This window comes from Carlito syrichta, unplaced genomic scaffold (genome assembly GCF_000164805.1).
Source record: "Carlito syrichta isolate Samal-C Ts95f unplaced genomic scaffold, Tarsius_syrichta-2.0.1 Scaffold308870, whole genome shotgun sequence".
Taxonomy (NCBI): Eukaryota; Metazoa; Chordata; class Mammalia; order Primates; family Tarsiidae; genus Carlito; species Carlito syrichta.
In genome coordinates this window covers 541,638-553,180 of record NW_007252966.1, presented here as the reverse complement: position 1 = coordinate 553,180, position 11,543 = coordinate 541,638, and positions in this window count along the sequence as shown.

Below are 11,543 nucleotides of genomic sequence, written 5' to 3'. Positions count from 1 at the left end.
TCAGAACACGAACACACAACTATTTGTATAGCTACACACTGGCTGGAAATACCCTGCTTTAATACAGAAAAAGAAAAGGAAGAACCAAGGGGAGGCAGTATCAATAGTGACAAACCCATTTTCAATGACCCAAGGCTGATGAGCAATGAACCACCCAGGACCCGGGGGTTTACATAGGCTTCTCAGCAAGTCACCTGGAGCCAGAGTTTTTGAGGGTAGGAGATGCTGCCAGACAAAGCATGGCAGGCAACAAGTGCCCAAAACAAAGCAAGCACTTTATTAAAAAGTCATACAACTTTTTTCTAAACATATGCCCACCATATGAGCCAGCAATTCCACTCCATTTGTCCAAGAGAAATGAAAACATACATCCATCAAATGACTTAATCGCAAATGGAAGGATGATTTACAACAGCCAAGAACTGGAAACAGTGAAGATGCCCTTCATCCAGTGGATGGATAAGTGAACTGGTTCATTCACACAGTGAAATCCTATCCAGGAATAAAAAGAGATGAACTACTGATACATACAGCAACCTACATGGATAGGATATCACAGACATCATGCCAAGTTAAAGAAGCCAGGCAGAAGAGCACACACACAGGGAACAATTCTGGGCTGATTTTAGGTAACAGGTCAGTCTGGCTGCCTGTGGGTGAGTAGGTGGACAGATTGTGAAGGGCAGATGGGCACTTTATGGGAATGTAAAGGTCCCATATCCTGATAGGGTGTGGGTCACATGGGCATATCCATCAGTCAACATGGTATAGCTAAGATCTATGCATTTCACGGATGTTAATTTTACCTAAAAAACTGAAGAACTAATCACTGAGTGTGCAGTGGGCAGAAGTGTAGCTTCCTTGAAGAAGATAAGATGCTGGCCTGGACTGTGGCTAGGTGAGCTCACACAGATGCATATCACAATACTCTGCTCATTTTGAATATGATCAACATTTTTCTTAATAGCAAGTTTATTAGATAGTAAGAGGTGTTTAGAGCCCTTGTGCACTCTTGGTGGGAACGTAAAATGATACAGCTGCCATGGAAAGCAAGAAAGTGGTGCCTCAAAAAGTTAAAAACTGAATTATCATATGATCCAGCAATCCCATTTCTGGCATATACACAAAAGAATGGAGAGCAAGGGTCTTAAAGAGATATTTGCACACTCATGTTCACAGCAGCGCTATTCACAATAGACAAAAGGTGAAAATAACCCAAGTGTCCATCAACCATCAACAGAATGGATAAACAAAATGTGTCTATCCAAATGGAACATTACTCACCTTTAAAAAAAAAAAAGAAATTTTGTCACACACTACAACATGGATGAGGCTTGAGGACATTATGCTAAGTGAAATAAGCCAGTCACAAAAGAACAAAAGCTGCATGATTCCATTTATATGAGGTACCTAGAGTAGTCAAATTCATAGAGACAGAAAGTAGGTTGGTAGGGGCTGGGGGAGGGAGGAGGGGGGAGCTGGTGTTTGACAGGGACAGAAGTAATAGTTTGGAATGATAGTTCTGGAGATGGGTGATGGTGATGGTTGTATAACAATGTGAGCACATTTATGCCACCAAACTATACACTTAAAAATGGTTGGATGAGTACAGTGGCTTTTGCCTGTAATCCTAGTGCTTTCGGATACTGAGGTAGGAGGCTCGCTTGAGGTCAGGCAATGAGGCCAGCCTGGGCAACATAGCAAGACCCTGTCTCTACAAAAAAAAAAAAAATTGAATGGTCAAATTATCTATTTTGTTTTACATGTATTTTTCACAATAAAAATGGTAAGAATTTTTTAAAAGATGGATAAATTGGCAAAAATGCTTAGACTTCATCATAAACCTGCAAATATACTCTATAATGCACAAAAAAATACTGACCCCCAAAGCAGACATTAGAAATACTGCAGTCATATGTAACCAATTTCTCTTTCTGATCAATTTGTTCCTACCTACATCTTACTTTCTTGGCAGCTGCAGCTCAGTCCCCAAGGACAGGCCTGTGGCACCCAGTAAAGCACTCCTTTGGCCACTGGGGATCTCCAGGAGCACCTGGGTTTGGGAAACAATCAAGTGCCAACTGGATTCAGGGAAGAGAGTAAGTAAGATGTCCGAAGTCCCTTGGTGGTAAAACAGTCAGGAAAGAAGGTTCGTCCTGAAGCACTCATTCCAAGTCAGAAACACTGGCTCCCACGACCAGCCCTGCCTAAAGACTCAAGGGAACTTGCTTTTCTGGTCACAAAGATGAGAAACTGTAACTCACAGTGGCCTTGCAGGGTGGTGGCCCTGGGCAGCCAGGCACAGGACACCACATCAGGTGACCCGTGCCCAGGCTTTTCTCACAGTGCCTCCAGGACACCCTTCCATGGAGGTGGGGTCCACATTCCACCTGTGAGAGGAGGTGACAGAGCTCTGGTCAGGAGAAGCAACACAGATCTGATGGCTCTAGTTCTCTCTGAGACACTCACCTCTGGCCCTAGTCTTCCCAATAAGAATTGGCTGCCCTTGGGATGGCCTATGGGGCAGCTCTGGTGATGCCCAGGGCTGCAAAAGAGTGGAGGGGGCTCTGCTCAGTGCATCCCACCTGCTGTTGGAGCAGGTCCAGCCCGGGAATCCTGAAAGGCACCTCCAGGAGGGCCTTCAGGATGTGCATGCACCTTCAGTGGTTCAGGGACTGGGAGGTGGGACAGATGCAAGCTCCCCAAAGCCCTCACTAGAAAGACCACATATGCAGGGAAGCATGAGCCCTTCCTGTTCCCATCTGGTGAAGGCTAGCTCTCCAGGATCATGTGGGGCCTAATCTCACTCAGTCTCGCTGCTGCCAAAAGGGATTTGTGGGTCATGCAACGATTGCAAACAGAAAGACTTAAAGGCACTTAAAATGCCTCCCAGGTGGTCTCTGCAGAAGGGCATAGCTGTCTTAATTCCTCCTTGTCACAGACACTTCTACATGGAAAAACACATGGTCTAAGGGGTCAGGAAACTGAGGAGTTAGGTGCAGGGCTAGCCTTGAAAGGCTAGAATCTGGTCAGATCCAGTGAGCCTCCACTCAGAGGGTTCATGCTTGATTGAACACTTTGCTACCACAGTATCAAAATTCTTTATAACTCTAGAACAGTGGTCTCCAACCTTTTTGGCATTAGGGACTGGTTTCATGAAAGACAATTTTTCCACAAACGAGGAGCATTGGGGGGATCACCAGACATTAGATTCTTTTTTTTTTTTTTTGAGTTGGAGTCAGACTCGGTCGCCCAGACTGGAGTGCAGTGGCCGCTCCCGGCTACCGCAGCCTCGACCTGCTGGGCTCCGGCGATCCTTCCACCTCAGCCTTCCCAGTAGTCGGAATTACAGGCATGCGCTACCACGCCTGGCTGATTTTTTGATTTATTGTAGAGATGAGGTCTCGCTGCCCAAGCGGGTTTCGAACCTGCAGGCTCAGGCAATCTACTCACCTCAGCCTCCCAAAGGTGCGGGATTATAGGCTGAGCCACTGAGCCCGGCTATTAGATTCTTATAAGGAGAGTGCAACTAAGTTCCCTCGCATGTGCAGTGCACAGTAGGGTTCATGCTCCTATGAGAATCTAATGCCACTGCTGATCCGGCCTGGGAGTGGGGACCCCTGCTTTAGAACAAGGGGCTCACAAACAATGTAGCCAATCACAATGGGTCAGCAGTCAGAGCCACAGAAGAGCTGTAGGCATCCTGCACCACCAGTCTGCATGGCCTTTACTGAGCACTTGCTGTCCTCTGGGCCGGAGTTTCTCCAACTGAGAAGTGGGGAGGGGGGATAGGAGGAGTGGCCAGTGCAGGTGAAGACAGGAACGCACCTTGCACAGGTGTGTATCACTGCAGACTCACAGCTGCTGGGTACATATCTCTTTACTGCTTCATTTCAAACATAAGAACATAAAGGCTGGGAGGTGAGAAGCCTGACCACGGTCAAACAGCTGGGCACACTTCAAGGCTCTACATCTCAGGGTAGGGCATAATGGCTAAGAACATGATAATGAGGGTCAGGCACAGGTAAGTGCTAAGCCCAGTGGGAGGCCCAAAGCCCTGCTGGCCGGCTGCTCCTCCTGCTGCCACTTTTCTGCCCAGAAGGGCTGCCTGGACAGGTTTGGCCACCAGGGCTTGGCCTACCACTGTACCTGCTTTCACAGCATTGGCTTCTGCTGCACAGCGGTGGCCAGGCACACATCACACCTGCTGACAGTGCAAATGTCTGAGAAACTGAGAAGATTCCCATGTTGTCCCTCAATGGCACTCCATGGTCCTGGTTTCTCAGGCTGGGCCGTGCCCCGGCACCACTCAGGATGGGTAGGTCTTGCCTGCTCATAGCACTCCTGCTGTAGACCCAAGTCGTTGCTCACATTTGGAGAGACCCTGGGAAGCTTCACAGCCTGTATGTATGTGTGTATCATATAGGTGTGTGTATGTATACATGCACATACACATGGGTGTGCAGGAGACAGAAAAGGAGACAGAGGAACACCCACCCAAGACCCTATCTGCTCCCACCCTGCTCCCACCTCAGCAAGAAAGAGACACTAACACCTAGCATCCAATGGGGTGACATGCTGCCCGTCCCTGGGAAGGGCCTCCTCCAAAATCACCTTCTCAGGTAAACCCAGAACCCTACCTGCCACTGGGTGCTGATGGTTTCATTTAGTACATGCCATTACCCATTCATGGTTTTGCTTCTAACTTGCACCTGTTTTTCAGTCTGGCAAGACCATTTCCAATGCTCCACATTTGGATTGGTATGAACTTATTCCTATTTAAATGCAGACGGAGCCAGTCCTGAGCCCCCTCCTCCCACACACGTACACACTCACTTACATATCTTGTCACACACACTCTGTTCAAGTGTGTGCATTCTCAGGCCATGCTGGCCCTGGGTATCCTTTTTCGCAGGCCGCATGATGCTGAGCTTTGTTGGTGGCAGATACTGGAGCGATGCTATGCACAGACAAGGGCTTGTTCCTGTTTTTGGTTGTTACACCTTGCTTCTTCTGGGTCCTGCTGCCCAGGCAGTCCACAGGGCCCAGGTGTGAGGACACCCAGTGTGTGCTGTCCCTGTTGTGTGCCCAAAGCCTGCAGTCTTTCAGCACTTGCGTAGTCTACACCTGAGCCTAGCGATCAGTTTCCCACAGGCCCCAGACAAGGACCCCCTCGGCGTTCCTGCCTCCAGCCTTGGCGTCCGTTCAAGGAAGGTCACCTCCTGCCAGCCCTGAGGCTGTAGATCAGCCCTAGCTTCAGCACCCAGCACCTCCTGTGAGTTCTGACTCCAGCGGGGAAGGGGAATCCTTGCCTGGTACACACTCTCAGCACCTCTCATTCCTCTTTTTCATCAGCACTTAGTACCTCTCATGCTTAGTACCTCTCGTATTAACTGCTCCCGTTCCAACGACCTAGTGGGATTCTCCTGGTCAGACCCAGACTGACACACATATCGCAGACACGCCTTCTTTCTCTCTCACACACTCATTTGTCTCAAATGCACACCATACACATCAAACTCTTAAACACTGTTACACACTTGTGTTCTCACACACAAGAACACACATTCTCACATTGCCTGTTTTGCTCTAACAAGCACAGGTATTCTTTCACTGCTGCGCTCTCACTTTTACAGACAAGCACAAACATTCTCTCACATACTCAGTACAGACTCACTAAAATGGCCGGGTCCTGTCTGTGGGCCCCACACCTGCTGGGCTGCCCAAGGTTGGGGCTCACTGTCACCAGTTCTCCACAGGGCACTGGCCATTGCCCTTGACCTCTCACTCCCTCCCTGCCGGCCACCCAGCAGCTCTGACCTGGCTGCACTTTGAGGTCACACTCACTGTGGCATGGTAACCCTGCCACAATAACAGATGGAGCTCCAGACAACTAAAAATCTCCTCAGTACAGCAACATGAAAGCCAGAATTTGGGACTCCCAAGGAAGAAAGAAAAAATTGTACCGATGGTATAATACAAGAACAGCATGAATTAGAAACAGAACAGTGTCTGTGAGCAAGGCAGGTCTTTCCTGCAGAATCTCTCACGGGGTACCAACCCTGAGCCTGTCCTTGATGGGTGGCAGACAATGCAGATGACAGTTTTATTATAACCCAGCAGAATCTCCTTAACAGACGATTTCCTAATGCAATCATTTTCTCAGGAATGGGAAACAGACCCCAGTGGTTCCTCCCCAGAGGCTAGGAGTGAGAAGAGGTGGTCCTCCCTTTGCAGGCCAGCTGTCCCTGAGTAGGTTCCTCCAACCTAGCGCTGGGCACTGTCAGCTTCTCAGGATGTGATCTGTACACTCCATTGCTCTCCTCCCACTTCCTACTCATGCTTTCTCTTGTTATACTCAAACATTTGACACATGCAAAGAATATGCTTTGCATTAAATGCATTTACATTAAATGAACAACCACGAGCCTGTGGTCCACATGAACTGGACACTCAGCAATGCTGCTGCCAATCCCCTGTACCCACCTTCCACTGTATCCCACTCACAGCAATGTGAGCCTGTACCTTGCCTTTCTCCTGCCGTTTTTTTTTTTCTTTAAACAGTTTGACCTCATTCTTGAAAGGTATTTTCTTGCTGAATAGAGAATTCCGCATGGACAGTATTTCCTCTGAGTACTCAGGAGGTATGGCTCCCTCTTTCTGCTTCTTGGCTGCTGCTGAGTGCTTCATCTTTATGGCCATGGCCTCTCCTTGGTATCCTACCTTTCCCCCAGCTGCCCTCAGGACTTCCTCTGCCCATGGTGCTCTCCAGCATCACTTTGATTCTACTAGCCGAGCCTGCTCAACTCCTTGGCTGGTTTCCTCCTTTGCAGCTTGTCCTCTGAATGGTGGCAGCTTTCCACTCTACTTGTGTCCAGTCCCACAGTGTTAAGTCCCATCTCTATGCTGGTGGCTGTGATGTGCCGGTCACCAGCCCTGACCTCGTCCCAGGGCAGCTACGCATCTCCACGCTGCCCTCTTTCCACTCCTATGTCCCAGTCTGGCTTGGAGGATGAACTACCCCTCTTCACCTCTACTGTCCCCTACTTTTCCCACCCCCATCACAGCACTACCATATCTTACTGCTTGGGCAATGCATCTCGGTTCCTGGAGACCTTATTCCTCTACCCCTCACACCAGCCCCCAAGTCTCCTCCACTATCCCAGCCCAGCCCAGGCTGCCAGGGCTCCCCTCAAGTGGCCCACATGCTGCTCAACCACACTTGACCCCACAGGCCACCTGCCACACAGCAGCCAGAGTTCATCAGATTATGGAACCCTCTGGGAAGAGGATATTAACTGCTGCATGCTGAATAAAACATGGCTCCTCAACTGGGTGTGCAAAGCAGGTGTCCATCTTTCTTCTAACTCACTTCCTTCCCACTCTTGCCTGGCTACCCACCTTGCAGCCACATCTGTGCATTCACTATCTGTGAGCTGAGAGAATAAATGCATGAACCAGAAACTGAATCAATGAGTCAACAAGCTAATAAATAAATAGTTTCATGAACTATGAAAGAGCTGGGCATGATTGGATAATGGCCAGAATTTGGGATGGAAGAAGGGAGCAGTGGGGGACCAAATGAGGGGAAGGGGAGACACATGGTGCACAGACACAGTGCCTGCTGGTGCACCAGCAGCCTTAGGAGGCCAGCACAAGTCTCAGGCCAGTGACAAACCACTCACCTTCAGCTCAGGAAATGATTTACTGGTGACCAAGGAGCACTGAGTACTGGTACCTGTCAGCTAGAACATGCGTGTCCATGTGGGGCCACCGGCAGCACAGTGCACAGACCTATGATCTCTGAGCTCTGTCCCAGCTAGAGGTTGTCTTTGCCTGGGACTGTAATCTAACTTTGCTTTTAGGAAAAAAGCACAGATTAGGGGAGGCTCTACTGTAAATAACAAATTAGGAGGAGTGTATAAAAAGGGATCCCAGTTTTTGAAAGTTATTCTAAATTATAATAAAATACACATAATATAAAATTTACCACCTTAATCATTTTTGAGTGTGCAGCTCAGTGGCATTAAGTACTTTTACACTGTTGTGCAGCCATTACCACCATCCATTCATAGCACACCATTCATCTCGTAAAACTGAAACTCTGTACCCACAAAATAATAACTTCCCTTCCCCCCAGCTCCTGGAACCCTCTATTCTGCTTTATTTCTAGGAATTTGACTACTTTGGGTACCTCATATCAGTGGAATCATATAGTGTGTATCATTTTGTGACTGGCTTATTTCACTTAGCATAATGCCCCCAAGGTTCATCCATGTTGCAAATGTGTCAGCATCTCCTTTTTTTTTGAGTTGGAGTCTCATTCCATTGCCCAGGCTGGAGTGCAGTGGCACACTCATGACCAGCTTTAGCCTTCCAAGTAGCCGGAGCTATAGGTGTGTGCTACCATGCCCAACTAATTTTTTGATTTATTGTAGAGATGAGGTCTCGCCAAGGTGCCCAGGCTAGTCAATCTGTGGACTCAGGCAATCCTCTCACCTCTGCCTCCCAACATGCTGGGATTACAGGCTTGAGTCACCGTGCCTGGTCATCCTTTTTTTTTTATTTTTTTAAAGCCAAGTAATATTCCACTGAATGGATATATTGCATTTTGTTTACCTATTCATTGGCCCATGGACACCTGGGTAATGTCCACCTTGTGGTTACCGTGGGTAATGTTGCGATGAACAGTGTTATTATGAACAAAGGATGTACAAATACATCTTTAAGCCCCTGCTTTCAAGTCTTTTGGGTATAAGAGTATACCCAGAAGTGGAACTGCTGGACCATGTGGTAATTCTTTTTCTATTTTTGAGTTGGGAGTCTCACTCTGTCGCCCAGGCTGGAGTGCAGTGGCATGCTCAGAGCCACTGCAGCCTAGATGATCCTTCTACCTCAGCCTTCCAAGTAGCTGGAACTACAGGCATGCGCTACCATGTCTAGCTTATTTTTTGATTTATTGTAGAGACGAGGTCTCACCAAGTTGCCCAGGCTGGTCTCGAACCCCCAGGCTTAGGCAGTCCTCTTGCCTCGGCCTCCCAAAGTGCTGGGATTACAGGCTGAGCCACCAAACCTAGCCGCCATGTGGTAATTCTATGTTTAACCTTTTGAGGAACCGCCAAACTGTTTTCTGTGGCTGTACAATTTTACATTCCCACCAACAGTGCACAAAGGTTCTGATTTCTCCACATCCGAACACTTGCTATTTTCTGTGTTTTTGTTGATAGCAGCTATTCTAATGGATGTGAGGTTGTATCACACTGTAGTTTTGATTTGCATTTACCTAATGATTAGCAATGTTGATAATCTTTTCATGTCCTTTTTGGCCATTTGTATTTCTTTTTTTGAGAAATGTCTTTTCAAGTCCTTTGCTCATTTTTTAATCAGGGTTTTTGTTGTTGAGTTTCAGGAGGAGTTCCTTATAGATTCTGGATATTAACCCTTATCAGATATATGAATTGCAAATTTTTCTCCCATTTCATGGGTTGCATTTTCACTCTTTTGACAGTGTCCTTGATTCACAGAAGTTAAATTTCGCTATAGTTCAATGCATCTGTCTTTTCTTTTGTTGCTTGTGCTTTCAGTACCTTATAGGAGGCTATCCCAGTTTTAAAGATGTGTCCACAGCTAGATTTTCAGCTAGAACCAAAGCCAAACAGTTGCAGGAAATTCTTGGCTCTATCTGGCATTGCCCCTGCTGCCCTGGCACCTGCCTGGGGTAGGTACATACCTGGGCATGGCTGGTTTCTGCAGCCATTCTTACCTGGACTAACTACTGGCCACCCACAGGACCATGGCACCCAGACACAGGAGAGACCTGAGGCTAAGAGACTCACTATCTCTAGGTGAGGATGAGGGCTCACACAGGCTAGCCCATTTGCACCAATCTTTGATGCCAGAGGGTCTGAGGGGGCCAAGGAGCCTAAAAGGGGGAGGCCACTGCATGCTTCTCATGGCACCAACTGTCCTAGCAGGTTGGTACAGGCATAGTACCTGAGGCCCATAAAAGTGTTTTCATTTTAATTTGTTTTAAAACCAAGAGGAAGGAATAAATATAGCAAGGAATGTATAATAATAAAGTGACCTGAATTATATTTGTTATACCAACACAGTCATAAAATACAATTTTACTTTTTGATGGGGAAGGAGCCCATGGCTCACAATGTGGTTCTGACTTGAGAGTCACTTGGGTAGGTGCCTGAGCCCCCAAGAAGGTGATGCTTAGTATGGAGCACACAGTCTTGGGGAAGATAGGGACCCAGCAAAAAAGGCAGAGCCCAGATATAGGCTGGTCTTAGACACCCCTGACAAGGAGCCCTTACCTTTGCTATATCACCTCCTCACATGTACCAATGTGCCAACCTCAGGATTCTCTCAGGCAGCCACTGGGCACCAGTTTTCTGTGTGACAACTGCATCCCACATCTTGCTCTCTTCCCCAATTCCCTGTGTCTTCCCAGCATCTATGCGAGCAGCTCTTGTCACCTTTAACCCTGAGGCCTCTCAGCCTCTCACCTGTCCAGGGCAGCCACTACACACAAAGACACGTGTTCCCAGGTGTCCTTCTGAGAACTTTGCCTGGCCAAGGCCTTGTCACAGATGTCCAGTCCTCTCCCCAACCCCCAGCCTCCCACACAAAGCCTGGTATCTGCAGCCATGGCCTGCATGCCCCTCAGCTCCAGGCCTTGGCACTTGTTCTGCCTGGCTTTTCCTAGGGCTCCTGGGTACATGGCCCTCCTTGTTTTCTCCACCTGCTGGATTCCTGCCTGCTGCCCTGGGCAAGCCCTGTCCTAGCCCTGACCTCTAGCCCTGATCTTTGACCAACCTTACTGGTCTTCACTCCCTTACCTCTCAGGGTACTTTTCCAGTGATAAAAGAGCACGAGGCAGATAGATGCTCCCCACATGCCCAACCTGCTCTCAAGCACAGACCTGTCGGATCTCATTCACAATTCCAACCTCCTGGGGGCTACAATCACTAGCCCAGTTTCAAGAGAGAGGAAGCTGAACCATGCAGTGGAACCAGCTTCAACTCCAGTGCTAACTGCTGTCAGAGAGGCTGCTTCTTCTGGATGCCCTGCCTGTGGGCCAGAGAACAGCCTTGCTGACCAGCTGTAGTGGCACCAAGCAAGTGGGACTGACCAAGTGCTTGGTCCCTTCTGGATGTGTACTATGTTCATGCAACTAGGTGGGTTCCCCAATGTGACGCTCTGGGCCCTGGCACACAGGAGCCCCCTGTAAGGGGCCTCAGTTCTACCTCTTGAGAATGCCTCAAAAGGTCCTGAGGAGTGTTCTACAGAAAGAACCGGTGTCCATTCCCCATGCCACCCGCTCACCTTGGGAGGTAACAGTGAATAGGTCCTCAATACTTCCTTTGGCAACAAAGGGAGTGGCCGCCCTGACAGCACCAAATCAGGCAGGACAAACAGACACACAGGTTGACAAACAGTCCTGGGCTCACGGGGAGGGAGCCTACCAGTCAAGAAAACAGGCAGCTAGTCAGCCTCTTCCCTGACAATAATTCATACTTTTGCAGAGAGGAATG